Source organism: Rhinopithecus roxellana, chromosome 14 (assembly GCF_007565055.1).
Source record: "Rhinopithecus roxellana isolate Shanxi Qingling chromosome 14, ASM756505v1, whole genome shotgun sequence".
Taxonomy (NCBI): Eukaryota; Metazoa; Chordata; class Mammalia; order Primates; family Cercopithecidae; genus Rhinopithecus; species Rhinopithecus roxellana.
Window position 1 is genome coordinate 126,129,505 of NC_044562.1, and position 18,272 is coordinate 126,147,776.

The 18,272-nt window shown below is 38.8% G+C and overlaps 1 protein-coding gene across 1 annotated transcript in view; it reads left to right on the forward strand.

Annotated features, from left to right (window-relative positions):
- The first annotated feature begins 1,295 nt into the window (after positions 1 to 1,295).
- NCKAP5 (NCK associated protein 5) overlaps positions 1,296 to 18,272 on the forward strand; it is a 944,753-nt gene continuing 927,776 nt past the window's right edge. Inside the window, exon 1 of the mRNA XM_030917014.1 lies at positions 1,296 to 1,507. The gene's annotated coding sequence lies outside the window, so the exon portion shown is untranslated. The remainder of the gene's footprint in view (positions 1,508 to 18,272) is intronic.

Sequence of the window (18,272 nt, forward strand, 5' to 3'; positions counted from 1 at the left end):
AGCCTTTCATATTTAGCTCTTTAGATAATGGTTTTTACAAGAACTTTCATAACATTTATTTACTGCTATAAATGATTGAACCAGCTGCTGTTGGAAGCCAGGAATCTAGTTCCTCCACAGTTGGATTTCTCACTACATTATCTCAACGTCATAAAGGTTGCACTGAAGGTAGTGTTTCCTGTCAATATTTCAAGGGGGCAGTGTGAAATGCCATGAGCATGTCGGTTTTGAATGTTTACAGTTCAGCCTGCTTGCAAAACATGTTCGCCTCACTCTATGAAGACCATGCTCTAGTTATAAATATTTCAACTCCCCAGCCCCAGTTTTTTAGGGTGTATCCACCACATTTTCCTTCCCCTTCCATCTGGCTGACTGATTCATACTCTTCTGTGAATTGTTGCAGCAGAAAAACAGATAGAGACTGCCAAATTCTGAAGACAAGGCTTTCTATATGTTCATCTGGCTAAAATGGTAAAAATATGACTTGGGCTGATCTACTAATAAAGGTTAAACCGGGTGCTATGGTTTGGATGTTACTTGTCTCTGCAAAAACTCAGGTTGAAATTTGATCTCCAGTGTGCAGTATTGGGAGGTGGGGCCTACTGGGGGGTGTTTGTGTCACGGAGGTGGATCCTGTGTGAGTAGATTAATGCCATCCTGCAGGGGGTGAGTTCCAGCTCTTGTGGGAATAGACTCGTTCATCAGGAGAAAGTTGTTTAAAATAATCTGGCTTCCTCAGTTTCTCTCTCTTGCCATGTGATTTCTTTGCACACAGCTATCTCCTTTCCATTTTCTGTCATGAATTGAAGCACCAAGAGGCCCTCACTAGACACAGCTGCCCAATCTTGTACTATTCAGCCCTAAAATCATGAGCCAAATAAACCTCTTTTCTCAATAAACTGCGCAGCCTAAGGTATCCTTCTATAGCAACATGAAATAGACTAAGACACCAGGGTAGATATATTGATCATTCAGTGGAGAGAGGCACTTTGCTATAATGGGATAATACATGTTCCAGTTACACAACAGAGTCAATTGTGAGCCTGCCATGGAAGAGTTTGAACTCAAGGTGGCTCTGCTAAGCAGAGCTCTGACATGAAGTCTTGCCACTCCCTCTAGTTCCTACATGCTGAGGCATAGGGGTTCCCTTAAGTTGAACTGGTTAAACTGGATGAACCACAGCCTCCCAGAACAGTCTCTCTGGGCCATGGCCTGAGGGTGGCTCCTGCCCTGGCAGGAAGCTGTGTCCACGTGCTTGCCTTCATCAGCTCCCACTCTGTAGTGCCAGACACAGCCAGGCAGGCACAGGACATGACTATGGACAGGAAAGTTGGTGCCTGACTCTGGGCCGCTCCAGAAATCCTATTTCTAAAATCTTTTCAGCTCTTAGCTGGTTGCCTACAGTGAGCTAGGATTTCAGTCCAACATTTAGGAACTTCGCTCTTGGTGGCCAGAAAATACAGAACCAGATGCTGCTGAGGAAGAAGCCATTATATGGTGGAGAAAGGTAAAAGGAATATATCTCTTAAAATAAAATTAGAACTGTTTGTTTTCTCTCATAAAGAATCTTCTTATTGCCTGAAGGAAGAATAGAGAACTTCAATAAGACAGTAGAAGAAAAGAAAACAACTGAACCATTTTACTATGAGAAAGCCGAGAAATGTCTTATTGCTAACCTTTGCTGCTCTTACAGCTAAAAACAAATTTTCTGACATCCATATGAACAGAGACACACATAATTATGGAAGATTCCTGAACACCCGAGAACCTCCAAAGAGCTTCTATTTGACTTTACAGTTTAATTGTCACTTTATCTACCTATAGCTCTGCATATTTGCTGAATGAGGATAAAAAGAGAAATTGAATAAAATTCTTGTTTTTCAAAAGGCACAGGAAAAGGGGAGAGTTATTTGCATATGGGGTAGTAAGTGTTATGATAAAAGTATGTCATGGATTCTTAGGAAACAATCTGTCTTCACATCCCTAGTGCCTAGCTCAGTGCTTGACTTGCAGAAGTTGTTCGTGTTTGTTGGAAGCCGTGCTTTGGTTTCAATCTAGGTGAATTTGAGCCATTTAAGCACAGTAATTCTTTAAGAGATTTTCATTTATTCCATTTATTCATTCATTCACAGGGCAAATATTTATCAAAAGATCTGCTGAATGAAACCAGGAGTGTACACAATGAATATCAATATGATTCTACCCTAAATTTTGCCATTTTTGCCTGGGTAGAAAGTGGTTTACTAGCAAGTGAAGCGATATTGTGTATAGGGATTTTTTAGGATATTAAAAAATGAGCAAAGTGAATACATTATTTGTTTGTTGTACAGAAGTTTGCTTTGTTATTTAAAAGGAGACTGTTAGAGTTCACCTCCCTAGGCCAGATGTGATTTTATTTAGGCATCTCAGTCCTCTAGAATGACTTCAGATTGTTCTAGAGATTATCTCCCTTCCTTTGATTCCCACTTGGGTAGCCTCCAAAGGGTCCTATACCTCTCTAACCTAAGAGAAACCTTCCCTACTCATGTGAATTTCCTGTTTAACAAGATTGATTTGTGCTGACTCTACTTCTTCATATCCATTCATTTAAAACACGTACTAGGACAAGAAGTGTAAAGACTAATATAGTAAAGGCCCAAGTACCACCACTCAGTTTAATACATAAAACATTACCAGTAAAATTGATGTTCCTGTGTATCCATCCCCAGTTGCATCCCACTTCAAATATCCAGTGATGCAAACACTACCTTAAATTTGGATTTGATCATTATCATGTCCTAACATTATTTGTAGTGGGACTAAATATGTATGCATGGCTAATTATTATGTCACATTGTTTTCTACATTTTTAAACCTTATACAAGCGATATTATATAGTAAGTATTCTTCTGTAACTTGGTATCTTGGCATTTTCATTCATAATTTTGTTGGTGACATTCATCCGTGAATGATTGTGTCATATTGTATGACATTCCACAATTTATACACTCTCCTATTGATGGGCATTTAGTTTGTTTACAGCTTTCTTGTTAAGGGGTTCAAGGCAGATATTAGCATTATTGTTCGGTGAAAGCAGTGACTTGTTGCTAAGAAAGTGTATGTTCCTGGATGGTTGCACAGCCTTTCCAGAGGTACATTTGAGCTCAAGTGCTATGAGATGCACTGATGGGCTGGTCTCCTACAAAAGGGTTTCATTGGGAAGATGTTCCCATCCTGTTTTTCTCTCTTTTTATGAACCAAACAGAAGAACCTGGTAGAATTTGGGGACAGCCAGATTGCTTTGGTATCAAACAATCTGAAGGTAAAAGTTTGAGCTGTTTGCAGTTAATAAAATCATAAGCTGCCTAAAACCTGGAAGTTTGGAAATCCATAAAAAGTACAGCCTCTTCTGTGGGGACAACGCCCCTAATCCAGATAGTGTCACACTAGGCAATTTAGAGATCTGTACTGATTATAATTATAAGCTACTTTTTTCTTGCTTCAGATAATGTTGCTATATAATCATGTCTTCTTGTCTACGTGAGCAAGAGTTTTTAAGGGCATATACCCAGAAATAGAGTTGCTGGATTGTAGATATTAAGCCTTGTCAAATTTTTTGGGGTTGCCATTTGTTCCTCAAATTACTGAATCAGTTTATACTCCCACCAGTCATACATGAGATTTCCCATTGCTCTACAGCCTCTCCAACAATTAATATTCTCTGAATTTATTAATTTTGCCAACCTAGTAGATGGTATAAGATAGTACCTTAGAGAGTGTTTTCATTATGATTGAGATTGATCATGCTATGTCTTATATCTGTTGGTCATTTATGTTTCCTATTTTATGAATTGCTTCTTCCTTCCTTTTAATCTCATTTTTTCTGTTGAATTATCTTTTTCATTCTAATTTGCAGACCTCTTACATTCTTGCAACAATTACATATTGCAAGTACTTCTCCCACATTGTTACTGCTGTGCTTGTTTATTATACTTTAAAATAAAACTTTTTTTTTTTTTTTTTTTTTTTTTTTTTTTTTTTTGAGATAGAGTCTCACTATGTTACTCACGCTGGAGTGCAGTGGTGAGATCTCAACTCAATCCAACTTCTGCCTCCTGGGTTCAAGCAATTCTCCTGCCTCAGCCTCCTGAGTAGCAGGGACTGTAGCTGCCTGCCACCACGCCCTACTAATTTTTGTATTTTTAGTAGAGATGGGGCCTCACCATGTTGGCCAAGCTGGTCTTGAACTCTTGACCTCGTGATCTGCCTGCCAAAGTGCTGGGATTACAGGTGTGAGCCACCACGCCCAGCCAAGAAAACTTTTTAATAGTCTTTTGATTGAGAGAAGTTTAACATTTGGATGTAGTGGCATCTATAAGTGTTAAGCCTAATTTCTAAGAGTTTATGTATTCTTAATTACTGTGTGTTTTGTTTTAATTCCCTTTCCCCTTTTATTTTTAAACAAGGCTCTATTATCTTACTAACTACCTTTACAATTTTATATACATGCTTAATTTAATGACTATCGCTTCCCTGGTGAAAAATATCTTGTAATCTCTTTATTGTTGCACAATATCTTAGTTGTATCTCGTTTTGGTATTTCCCTAGTTTAGCACTGTCATATTGTTTTGTACTGCAAATGCTTGATTAGATCTACCTGTATCTTTAAAAATTTCTTTGTTTACCATTTATTTCAGACTTTCTATAGTTATTCTTTTAGTGAAAAACTATTCATAATAAACTCTAAAATTTTTGTAAGAAAATATACCTCCTTGACTTCATTCTTGAGTGAGGATTCAGCTAGGTATGAAATTGTAAGTTATGTTTATTTTCTCATGGCTTTTGAGAGATCTGCTATCATTTGAATCTTAATTTCTTTGCAAGTATCATTCTAACCTATATATTTTTGAAGGTGCTTTCCTTTTGGCTGATTTTAAGGTTATACATTTGTCTTTGGTGACCTGTAATGTTGCTATGATATGTTTAGGTGAGGATGAGAAAAATTCAGAGAGGGGACATTTTTCTATTTCCTGAATCTAAAAATTTATGGTTTTCATCAAGGACATTTTTTGGTCAATATATTTTAAAATATTATGCCTTCTAGAACTCCCATCGCATGTATGTTAAATTTTATTTTATTTTCCTGTTCTGTTAAAACTTTTAACAATATTTTCATCTCATTGGTTCTATCTCCTATATTTTATGAACTTTTAAAAAGTATTAATTCTCTTTCATAGTCTGTCCAATTTGCTTTTTAAAACAGCCACTAAAGTTTTAATTTCGGTAACTCTATTTTCATTATATTTCAATGATTACATTTTAATTTCCATTAGTCCTATTTGTTTCTTTTTCAAGATTACGTCTTTAAATTTATTTTCTTGGGGTTTTTTTTCTTCCTTCCTTCCTTCCTTCCTTCCTTCCTTCCTTCCTTCCTTCCTTCCTTCCTTCCTTCCTTCCTTCCTTCCTTCTTTCTTTCTTTCTTTCTTTCTTTCTTTCTTTCTTTCTTTCTTTCTTTCTTTCTTTCTTTCTTTCTTTCTTTCTTTCTTTCTTTCTTTCTTTCTTTCTTTCTTTCTTCTTTCTTTCTTTCCTTTTCTTTTCTTTTCTTTTCTTTTCTTTTCTTTTCTTTTCTTTTCTTTTCTTTCTTTCTTTCCCAACATATGAAGTTCTGGAGAGTCTACCCTTGTGATTTTTATTTCTACAAACTCTTTTTCTCGGTGGCCTGTTTCCTTAGGCATACTTTCTTTTTTTTTTCTGAGACCAAGTCTCGCTCTGCCGCCCAGGCTGGAGTGCAGTGACGCGATCTCGGCTCACTGCAAGCTCCACCTCCCGGGTTCACGCCATTCTCCTGCCTCAGCCTCCGGAGTAGCTGGGACTACAGGTGCCCGCCACCATACCCGGCTAATTTTTTGTATTCTTAGTAGAGACGGGGTTTCACCATGTTAGCCAGGATGGTCTCAATCTCCTGACCTCATGATCCGCCCGCCTCGGCCTCCCAAAGTGCTGGGATTACAGGCATGAGCCACCGCGCCCAGCCTAAATATACTTATTTGTTAAGTATACTTTAAATATTTAAAAAATCCCGTAAAATATTTGCTGTAGATCTTCTCTGGCTATTCATGCTGGGGGGTGGAGAAGCTTTGTTTTCCTAACCAGAGGTGAAATGATACAGGTAAATCTTCATACTGTCTTCGTTTGCAGATGAGATTTTTTTTCTAACCTACTATTTGATAGAGTATCTAGTCTTTTAAAAGCCCTGGGTTTTTATGGGCATCTAAGTTCCATTCTGTACCTTGTGGAGGCTTTGTGTCCTGTTCCTGGACTGGTTCTAGGCCCTTGGAATGGAAAAATTCCATTAGAAGTTACTGACTCAGCATTTGCTTTCCTCTCTAGTTTTCTGCTTCCTTATTAATTTGTTTGTTTTGTTGGTTGGTTCTTTTGGCTACTAGGGTTTTCCCCTTCTTTGCTAGTGAGATAGGCATTTAAAAAGGATGTTTGTTGTGTTTTATCAGTTATAATGTTGGAAGCAGAAATGCTCCTATTCACTCTTTAACCAAGTTAACCAAGCCCTTGCCCTTACCACTAGTCTAAAATTGCTCTCTGAACGTTCTACCGGGGATGCTTTATTGCTAAATCCAACTGCCTCTTGAGAGTTGCCTGCTTGAAAGCTCTCATTTCTTGGCAGAATTTTCTCTTTCATCACCTTCTATTCCTCCAGGTTTTTCTTGGTGTTCTTGAATGATCAGTCATTGTCAGTGTTCTTTGCTGGCCGTCTTTCCCGTGTCTTCCTCTTTGATACGAACATGCCTCTTGGACAATCAGTATACTCCTAAGCTAGTGTCCTGACCTCTAAACTCTGTAGGCTAGCTTCTGCATAATTTTCTATGGTTATCTTTATAAAAACCAACAGACCTTATGACTATTCTTGTCCTGGAAAATCTTTGGTAGTTTTTTATTACCACAGTGCATAATCTTAGCATTAAAATCTCTCCATCATGCGGCTGTAAGTCACTCTTCCAACCTCCTCAGCTATCAAGCTCTGTGCTTTGTACCTTATGCTTCAGTTACCACACTACTGTTCATAAGCTCATAATTGTTCTTTAATGTCAGTTATCTAATTATTAATTAAAATATTGTGTCCATAATTCTGTTTGCTGCCTGTATATTAAAATTATACTCTTCAAGGTTGGGCTCAGATTTGAACCTGGTAAAGGTTTGGCTCATTCCTTCCTCTAGCTGGCAGCTCACTTAGTACTTCATTCATGATTTTTAGAAAATGCAGGCATTTGGGGATTTCTGTAGTAGCTATTTTTGTATTTCTCTGTCATAAGTTTTTACATACAAGCTATTTTTTTTCATCTTATTATCTTGATTCTGAACACAAGACTGTATATTTGGTAGCCTTCAATAAACGTGTTTATTATTTAAATAAGTTGCTTGTCTTTAGAAGTTACAAGGACACATTAGTTAGAACTTACAGTATCCTACCCGATTTTATGAAAAAAATGAAGATCAACTTGGAAAACTTGCTAGAGCTGCATAGGCAGTATGAATCTTCATTTTCAATTTGGAAGAATATTTTTCTTAACTTTCATATTACCAAGGAGTTCTGTTGCTGTGTTAGATCTTCTGGCAGACTGATGGTTGTAAGACTGCGGATTCCTAGAATCTCATGAAAGAGTCTTTCCAGAAGATACTCAGCAACCTCCATGGCCTTTAAAATACATTCATTCACTTCCTCCAAATATCTGTTCTTATTCTACTTGAAAATGATGACAGTGCAAAAACTAAAATAAAGGTAGGGAGCTTATTTGTTCTAATAGACTGCGTGATTACATCAGCTTTCAAGTATCTATAACCTGTAGATTCCTCCCTCCTTTTCCTCTGTCTGCACACAGTTGCCAGACTTAGAAAATAAAAATGCAGCCAGGCATGGTGGCTCACACCTGTAATCCCAGCACTTGGGGAGGCAAAGGCAGGTGGATCACCTGAGGTCAGGATTTTGAGACCAGACTGGCTAGCATGGTGAAACCCCGTCTCTACTAAAAACACAAAAATTAGTCATGCGTGGTGACAGGTGCCCGTAGTCCCAGCTACTTGGGAGGCTGAGGCAAGAGAATCGGTTGAATACAGGAGGGGGAGGTTACAGTGAGCCAAGATTGCACCACTATACTCCAACCTGTGTGACAGAGTGAGACTCCGTCTAAAAAAAGAAAGAAAAAAAGAAAAGAAAAATACAAGACATCCAGCAAGTTCAAATTTCAGGTGAACAATGAATAATTTTTAAATGTATGTGCCAATATTATGTGGGACATCCACGCAGAAAAAATCATTATCTAAAATTCAAATTTAATGGGTGTCCTATATTGTACCTGGCAATCCTATGTCAGCTCCACTGTCAGCTTCTTGTTCCTTATCATCCATAGTCTTCAAAGCAAACAAAATGTTTCTATATTTAGAAATGAGGATTCTGTAAAAGTGTCGTTACTTAGAAAACTATTAAAGATACCCTAGCTTGCAAATTTTAAGTGTCAAGTGGAATGCAACGTAGCAACAAGATAATTACTTTTAAGGTGGGATGGTGAAGAAGTAGTTCTGTATTGAAAGGCTGGTCTCAACTCTGGCAGTTTACTGGTGTAGAGTATGTTTCTGGTAATTTTTCCAATACAACTAACATATTGTGGCAGGCACATCTGGGTGACACGTATTCTGGAACTCAGTAGAAAATGCCTGGGAGATATGCCTGTGTGTGTATGTGTTGAGTTAAACAACACTTTGTTATGAGGGAGTGGGAAGGGACTGTGAGTATTGGGCTGAAACACAAACTAACTGATGGACAGTATAATCACCACCTTAGTTAGCGCCCTGGGACTCTTTTCATACTGGCAAGCTGTAAATTTAAATGGAAACCAAAAGGATAGTACACAGCCCACAGCTCTGCATTCCATTACTTCACATATGAAATATTCAGTGAGTAAGAGAGAGGCTTAACAGATAATAGCTGGAGAGGAGCTGCGCAGTGATTAAAGCAAGACTGAAGTGGCTGGTAACAATCTCAATCTAACCACGTCTAGATAAGAGTTTCTATTTGAAGGATTAAACTCGATTCTTTGCTCAGGATGAGGTAACCCACTTCTGAGTGCCGAACTGCACAATGATCTCTTATCTTAGACTTAGTGTAGTTGTTCAGAGATTATGTGATTTGGGGTAAGATGGATCTATCCGTTAGCCCCATCAATCATGCTATATTTATCTTTTAGATGCCTGCTATTTAGTATCATTGAAAGTACATGAGTTTTCTAATACAGCTAACTTGGGATCAAATCCCACTCAGCCCTATGCCCCTTGAGCAATGACATAAAATTTCTGAGTTTCAGTTTATTCATCTATAGAATGAAGCCGATACTGTCCATCTCTCAGCGTTGGGATGTAGATGCACTGGGCTTAATAGATGCAAACTGCTTGGCATTTATTAACCGCTTCATGAAGGCTACCTTCATACCTCCCTATCTGTGTGCTGCTCACATTCACTGTTCAGCGTGAGCCTGACTTCAGGATGCTGCATGACCTCACAAAGCCATACATTTCCTGCTGGCATTCTTGACTCTTCCGAGCCACTTTCTTTTCGAGGTACCCTGCAGCTGAGGGAGCACATCTGCCCTAGGCTGGAAATAGCAGACTTTCCTCTCTCATGCCCACCCCAGTCGGCCGGCACTGCTGCCTGCAGTAATGTGTTTAGAAAGGCCAAAGAGTCGTTCTGGGTTTGGTGAGAGAGCACTGTAGTTGATTGACAAAGGCTGCCAGTTGCTCGGGAAGCAGTTGTGGAGATATCTGTACTATGAGCTGGATACATTTCTCCTCGGTCAGGCTGCAAAGTAGGCAAAGTTTGTCTTCAGGAACGTTACTTTCCCTATCTGAACACATCCCCCCTCTTCTTATGCCATCTTCCCCAAGTTCACTAGTTTTCGCATTCTGCGTATGTAACAGAGAAAAGAAAGGATGCACACATTTGTTTCTATGCGGATTTGGGGACTCAGTCATTTCCTTCTGAGGAGTGCCCCAAAGAAAAAGGCCAGGTGCTCTGGGCCAGCCAAGCTGCCAGTGTGTCCAGATGCAAGCTGGCATTATGTAAGCTTAAGGTTTGTTTATTTATTTATTTATTTATTTATTTATTTATTTATTTATTTATTATTTTATCCATTATATGCAAGGGACCTAAATGGGCGAAATGATTTCTTTGTTTCTGGAAAAGTCAAAACAGCACCAAGTTTCTTTCTCACTTTTGGCCTCTTCACAGTTGCAGGTCTTTAACTTAGACCTCTATTAAGATGTAAGTTTTCCCGATAGAACCTAAGAGTGGCAGCGTGGAAGAGAATATTTGAAAAGACATTAAAGAAATAAGAAACAGACATGACATCTTGGTGAATACAAAATGTGCTTTCCTGGAGGAGATGGGTCATTTCTGATGCAGGAGCATGAGACGGCAGCACCAGGAGAGGCCCTTCACACGCCTGTGCACAATGCTGAGAGACGGCCAGCTGACAAGCCTTTACAGAGTAACACTTGTTCTGATGATCATTGTAATAATTTTCCAAAAATGTGGAAAGTCTAAAAAAGTAAATAAAGCCCTCTGACATGAAGAATTGACCCAAGTTACTTAAGATGTTGGTGCATTTTCTTCTAGTCTTTTTTCCCCCCTGCATTAATATTAAACAGATTTGCACCTAAATTATTAATCCAGGCAGCCTTGGGGCTTTCTCTTTTCTAATTTGCCCCAGGCAAAAAAGTAAGATCACCTGTTTTTCTCTTCTTTAACTTTCATTTTTAATGTCCAATTATGCTAACTTGAGTCCCCAAAAATGTAGTTGCCAGAATGCTCAGAACAGGCTCCTGCCTGCAGGGCGTACCATGTGGCTGCATCTGCTGCCACCCATGTGCCCTGTCCAGTTTGATGATTCCTCCCCTAGTCCTCCCCCTGGTGAACACTCTTGACATCACCGCTGCAGCTTGGGGGACAGGACACTGCTCATCCTTCGGCCTTCCACTCCAATTCTTGGGACAGCCCTTTTTTCATTTCCCAACGCACAGCTGAGACCAGGCTGTGGTGGGTCTAGAATAATTTACTGAAATTTAGGCAAGGCACAAGAGAAACGTAACACAGAAAGAAACTCACAGTTGCTTCTAGAAGTGCCCGTTCTTAAAGTTCAACTTTAAGCCCAACCATCCGAAGAAATAGACATTTACCCACCCCAGTAAAGCTCAAGAGTTGCCCTCTTCAGTTTTCATTTACTGTCTTAGTGTTAACTCCTTTTCCAGAATGATTGACAGCAGGAACTTCCACTCCCTTTAGAGAATGGAAGACCGCAATGCAGGGGGTGCGCAGGGGACTAGTCTACCTGGCCATGAGGATGGATGATTTTGCTATCCTAGTCTTAGAGAACATTTCCCAAAGTCTAAGTTACTGTATCAAACCCAACACAGACCTTAATCTACAGATCTCCTCCAATGTCACTTGAGAAGATTAGGCTTTTCTATCCAGGAGCTACACCTTTTGCAAAAAACTCGCAGAGCAACATCACATCTCTTTAACGACAAGCGATGATTTGAAGGTACATGGCCATTTAAATCCAGGATAATAGAAGAAACATTCTCTAAAGAAAGCCATCTTTGGAGGTATAGTTTTAAAATGCAGCTGTTTTACATTTATTAAACAGAACATCCCAGTCAGAACCTTCTACATGTAGATTGCTTCAATGCGTTTACACATGTGCTCTTGCTTTACACTGCATAACTTAAAGAGGCCACCAGAGAAACTGCGGAAGGTCTTCCCAGAGAAAGAGTGAGACACTGTGTGCAAATTTTAAAACAGTGGTTTTTCAAGTAAGCCTTTAGATCAGTCTCCATTTGTGATATAACCCATACATACAATTGTATAATTGAAAATCATACTTTACATATATTTCTGTTATTTGCTTTCTAAATTTAATTTTCCATTGAGAACATTTTCTAAGAGCATCAAAATATTTTGAATACATGATTTTTCATGACTTTATGATCTTCAGATCTATAGTTGTTAATCTAATTAACCATTCCTTCTTGTTGAGCATTTAGGTTGTTTATAGCTTATTAACGTAAATGATACTAAAATGAACATCTTTGCACATATACATTATCCATTTTTATGATCATTTTCATAATTCAGCTTTTATTAAGAAATTATCCCAAAACATAATGGCTTAAAATAACAAATGTGCTTTCCTGGAGGAGATGGGCCATCTCTTTTTCATGATTCTGTAGGTTGGCAAAGAATTCATTTTTCTGGTCTGTGCTGGTTCTGCTAAGGCCAGATGACCTGGGATGGCCTAACTCCCATGCCTAGGACAACAGGGAAAAACTAAGATGCCTGGCACTCCCTCCTCCTGGTCTGTCATCCTTAAGAAGTCTAGCCCAGGCATATTCCTGGTGGCAGAAGGGTCCCCAATAACAGGAGAGGGAAAGACCCATTGCACACGTCATTTTTTTTAAATTTCAAGTTCTGAGGTACCTATACAGTGTGTGCAGGTTTGTTATGTAGGTAAACAGGTGCCATGGTGGTTTGCTGTACCTATCAACCTGTCACCTAGGTGTTCAGCCCAGCACGCATTAGATATTTTTCCTTATGCTCACATAGCCACCATTCACCCAAAGCTTTCACCCAATGGCTTTCAGTATGTTCACAGATACGTGTAACCATCACTGCAGTCTATTTTAGAACATTTTAATCACTTCAAGAAGAAACTCCATAGTTTTTACTTATTATCCTCTCTGTGTCCCCATGTTCCTGTATTCCATCACTAAGCAACCATGAATCTACTTTCTGTCTGTATAGATTTCCTTATTCTGGACTTTCATATGAATTTCCATTCATATAGTATGTGGTTTTTGATGACTGGCTCCTTTCACTTAGCAAACGATTTTCTTTTTAAAACAATTTTTTAAGTTTTATTTTAAGTTCTGGGGTACATGTGCAGGATGTGCAGGTTTGTTATGTAGGTAAATATGTGTCATTGTGGTTTGCTGCACCTATCAACCCATCACCTAGGTATTAACCCCTGCATGCATTAACTATTTTTCCTTATGCTCTCCCTCCTCATCTCCCACCCCCTCGACAGGCCCCAGTATGTGTTGTTCCCCTCTCTGTGTCCCTCTGTTCTCATTGTTCAGCTCCCACTTATAATAAACGAGAACATTCAGTGTTTGGTTTTCTGTTCCTGCATTAGTTTCTTAAGGATAATGGCTTCCAGCTCCATCCATGTCCCTGCAAAGGACATGATCTCATTCCTTTTTATGGCTACATAATATTCCATGGTGTATATGTACCACATATTCTTTATCCATTCTATCATTTATGGGCATTTGGGCTGATTCCATGTCTTTGCTATTGTTAATAGTGCCACATTGAACATACGTGTTCATGAATCTTTGTAATAAAATATTTATATTCCCTTGTTTATATACCCAGTAATGGTATTGCTGAGTCAAATGGTATTTCTGGTTCTAGGTCTCTGAGGAATTGCTACACTGTCTTCCATGCTGGTCGAACTAATTTACATTCCCACCAAGAGTGTAAAAGTGTTCTTATTTCTCCACAGCTTCACTAGCATCTGTTGTTTCTTCACTTTTTAATAATCACCATTCTGACTGGTGTGCAATCATATGTCATTGGGGTTTTGATTTGCATTTCTCTAATAATCCGTGATATTGAGCTTTTTTTTCATGTTTTCTTTTAGGACGTGTCTGTTTATGTCATTTGCACACTTTTTTTTTTTTCTGAGACACAGTCTGGCTCTGTTGCCCAGGCTGGAGTGCAGTGGCCAGATCTCAGCTCACTGCAAGCTCTGCCTCCCGGGTTTACGCCATTCTCCTGCCTCAGCCTCCCGAGTAGCTGGGACTACAGGCGCCCGTCACCTCGTCCAGCTAGTTTTTTGTATTTTTTAGTAGAGACGGGGTTTCACCGTGTTAGCCAGGATGGTCTCGATCTCCTGACCTAGTGATCCACCCGTCTCGGCCTCCCAAAGTGCTGGGATTACAGGCTTGCACACTTTTTAATGGGGTTGTTTTTTTCCTGTAAATTTAAGTTCGTTGTAGATTCTGGATATTAGACCTTTGTCAGATGGATAGATTGCAAAAATTTTCTCCCATTCTGTAGGTTGTCTGTTCACTCTGATGATAGTTTCTTTCGCTGTGCAGGAGTTCTTTAGTTTAATTAGATCCCATTTGTCAATTTTTGCTTCTGTCGCAATTTATTTATTTGATGTTTTCATCATGAAATCTTTGCCCGTGCCTGTGTCCTGAATGGTATTGCCTAGATCTTCTTCTAGGGTTTTTATAGTGTTGGGTTTCATGTTTAAATTTTTAATCCATCTTGAGTTAATTTTTGTATAAAGTGTAAGGAAGGGGTCCAGTTTCGATTTTCTGAATATGGCTACCCGGTTCTCCCAGCACTATTTACTGAATAGGGAGTCCTTTCCCCATTGCTTGATTTGTCAGGTTTGTTGAAGATATGATGGTTGTAGATGTGTATGTAGTCTTACTTCTGTGTTCTCTATTCTGTTCCATTAGTCTATGTGTCTGTTTTGGTACCAGTACCATGATGTTTTGGTTACTGTCGCCTTGTATGGTTTGAAGTCAGATAGTATGATGCCCCCAGCTTCTTCTTTTTGCTTAGAATTGTTTTGGCTACACGGGCTCTTTCTTTGGTGCTCTATGAATGTTAAAATAGTTTTTCTAATTCTGTGAAGAATGTCAGTGGTAGTTTAGTGGAAATACCACTGAATTTATAAATTACTTTGGGCAGTATGGCCATTTTCATGATGTTGATTCTTCCCATCCACGAACATGGAATGTTTTTCCAGTTGTTTGTGTCTGCTCTGATTTCCTTGAGCAGTGGTTTATAGTTATCCTCAAAGAGGTCCTTCACGTACCTTGTTAGCTATATTCCTGAATATTTTATTCTCTTTGTAGCAATTGTGAATGGGAGTTCATTCATGATTTGACTTTCTGCTTGTCTGTTGTTGGTGTATAGGAATGCTTGTGATTTTTGCACGTCGATTTTGTATCCTGAGACTTTGCTGAAGTTGCTTATCAGCTTAAAAAGCTTTTGGGTTGACACGATAGGGTTTTCTAGCTATAGGATCATGTCATCTACAAACAGAGACAGTTTGACTTCCTCTTTTCCTATTTGAATACCCTTTGTTTCTTTCTCTTGCCTGATTGCCCTGGCCAGAACTTCCATTACTATGTTGAATAGGAGTGGTGAGAGAGGGCATCCCTGTCTTGTGCTGGTTTTCAAGGGGAATGCTTACAGCTTTTGCCCAGTCAGTATGATATTGGCTGTGGGTTTGTCATAAATGGCTCTTATTCTTTTGAATGCACAAGTGCTTTTTAAAGTCTCTGCTCATATCACTTTTCTCAAGTCTGGTTGGCCAAGGGAAGTACCATGGCCAAAGCCAGATTCAAAGGACAGGGGAAGTAGACTCCACTTTCTGATGGGAGAAGGGGCAAAGTCATCTTGAGAAGGGGCCTGTAGACAGGGAGGAATGATCACAGCTGCAGCCATTTTAGCATAAATCTGCTACACTTTCCTTGAATTTCTGGAATGATTGCCTCAAAGCATATAAACTTTTTGGTTGCTTTAAAAAAAGTTCCTTTTCTTTTTTTGAGACAGTTTCACTCTATCTACAGAGTGCATCTACAGAGAGCATGCACTACAGGTGCACATCACCACAGCTGGCTAATTTTTGTATTTTTGTGGAGGTGGGGTTTTGCCTTGTTGTCCAGCTGGTCTCAAACTCCTGGCCTCAGGTGATCCACCTGCCTCGGCCTCCCAAAGTGCTGGGATTACAGGTGTGAACCAATGCACCTGGCCTAAAAAATGTTTCTTAAGGCATATTGCCAAATATTTTCCTAGCTTTTTGTTTTTAAAGATACATGTATTTCAAATTTTTATGGCTAATAAATGCCTCTTCAAGCTGGCTGTTGAGTCTTGGTGGCATGGACTCAGAGGACTTTGAAGGCTTCCTTACTTTCTGTATGACAAGATGTCCCAGGTCCCCCATGTATACCTCCTACCTCACACTGGGATCGTGCATTTATCCAAGGGATCCTGGTTCCTTTTGGTGCAAACAGTTATTTAGAAAGCTCAATTTGAGTTCTACAAGAGCTTAGTAGGAGTGGGCTGTCGTTGTTTCTTGGCCTTCCTCATTTTTCAGAGCAAAGGAATATGTGTAGTGTCTTAAAGACAAAATATGTCTTGAATTTATGTAGATTATTCTGATTCACATTAAGAACTACAGAATTTTAACTTAACCATAATGGTGTTACACCTGTATTTCCTTTTCCAATGCTAAAAAGAATGAGTTTAAAGTGACAACAACATAATTTGTTTTATTTCACAATACACATGCAATATTCTCAGAATAGCAAGCATGTAATACCAACAATTGATTACTGAAAAGACTTTCAAGAGTTGTTTACTTTAGTTGTGTTATCTTAGGTCGTATTCTGCTAAGGATGTTTAGTGAAAGTTAGTTAATGAGTGGTTCCTCTCATTACAGGTTACTTTGTTTCATTTTTCTTTTAGTATTTAGGGATTCCTAATTTTGATCAATCTGTAAAGTTTTTTCTTCTTAATCTGAAACTCTTCTCTTACAGCTGTATTTCATAATTGCAATAACATTAAATCAAAAGAATATGATATATATGTGAATTCCAAAAACATAACATGTGCTGACACATGCCAGACCTCTGAATCTTGAGTCTATAAAGCAACTGTTAGGGCAGGAAATGGTTCTACTCAAACAGCATCATAATACTGAAGAGAGTGCAAATGAATACTGCAGTAACTGTGAATACTTTTATATATGCCATGAGACATTGTGTAGCAATTGTGTTATAATTATTGCCAACATTTTTGCTGCTATTTTGAGACTTTTAATGCTTTCAATTGTGCAGCCAAAATTCTAGTGTCTGAAAGTGTGCCCTGAACGAAAAACACCAAGGGAGGAAGCAGGATGGAGCATCCCTGGTCTGCAGTGGTCTTACTCTAAGAGCCTGCAGCTCAGCGGCACATCTCCACCTGTGTATAATTTTAGGAAGGACTGGGACACTCATGGGTGGAAACTCCTCCTAAGGGATGAGACATGCGGAATAGAGGTCAGTTAATTACTGTGGCTCAGTGGATCATGGAGAGAGCTGCTACAGAAGATTCTTTAAAAAAATTTTTTTAAATTTTTTAAATTATTTTTTTCAATACGTTTTTGGGGTGGTTACATGAATAAGTGCTTTAGTGGTGATTTCTGAGATTTTGGTGCACCCATCACCTGATCAGTGTACACTGTACCCAATATGTAGTCTTTTAGCCCTCGCCATGCCCACCCTTTCCGCCAAGTCCCCAAAGTCCAATGTATCATTCTTATGCCTTTGCATCCTCATAGCTTAGTTCCCACACATGAATGAGAATAGATGCTGTTTGGTTTTCCACTCCTGAGTTACTTCACTTAGAATAATGGTCTCCAATTCCATCCAAGTTGCTATGAATGCCATTATTTCATTCCTTTTTATGGCTGAGTAGTATTCCATTATATATATGTGTGTGTGTGTATGTATATATATATCACATTTTCTTTACTCGTTGATTGATGGGCATTTGGGCTGGTTCCATATTTTTGCAGTTGCAAATTGTGCTGCAGTGAACATGTGTGTGCAAGTATCTTTTTTGTATAATGGCTTCCTTCCTCTGGGTAGATACCTAGTAGTGGGATTACTGGATCAAATGGCAGATCTACTTTTAGTTCTTTAAGGAATGTCCACACTGTTTTCCATAGTGATTGTACCTGTTTACATTCCCACCACAGTGTAAAAGTATTCCCTTTTTACCACATCCATGCCAACATCTATTATTTTTTTTAATGTCCATTTTTGCAGGAGTGAGATGGTATTGCATTGTGGTTTTGATTTGTATTTCCCTACTAATTAGTGATGTTGAGCATTTTTCCATATGCTTGTTGGTCATTTGCACATCGTCTTTTGAGAATTGTCTATTCATGTCTTATCCCATTTTTGAAGGGATTGTTTAATTTTTTTCTTGCTGATTTGATTGAGTTCTTTGTGGATTCTGGATATTAGTCCTTTGTCAGATGTATAAATTGTGAAGATTTTCTCCCCCTCTGAGTTGTATGTTAACATTGCTCATTATTTCTTTTGTTGTGCAGAAGCATTTTAATTTAATTAAGTCCCATCTATTTATTACTGTTTTT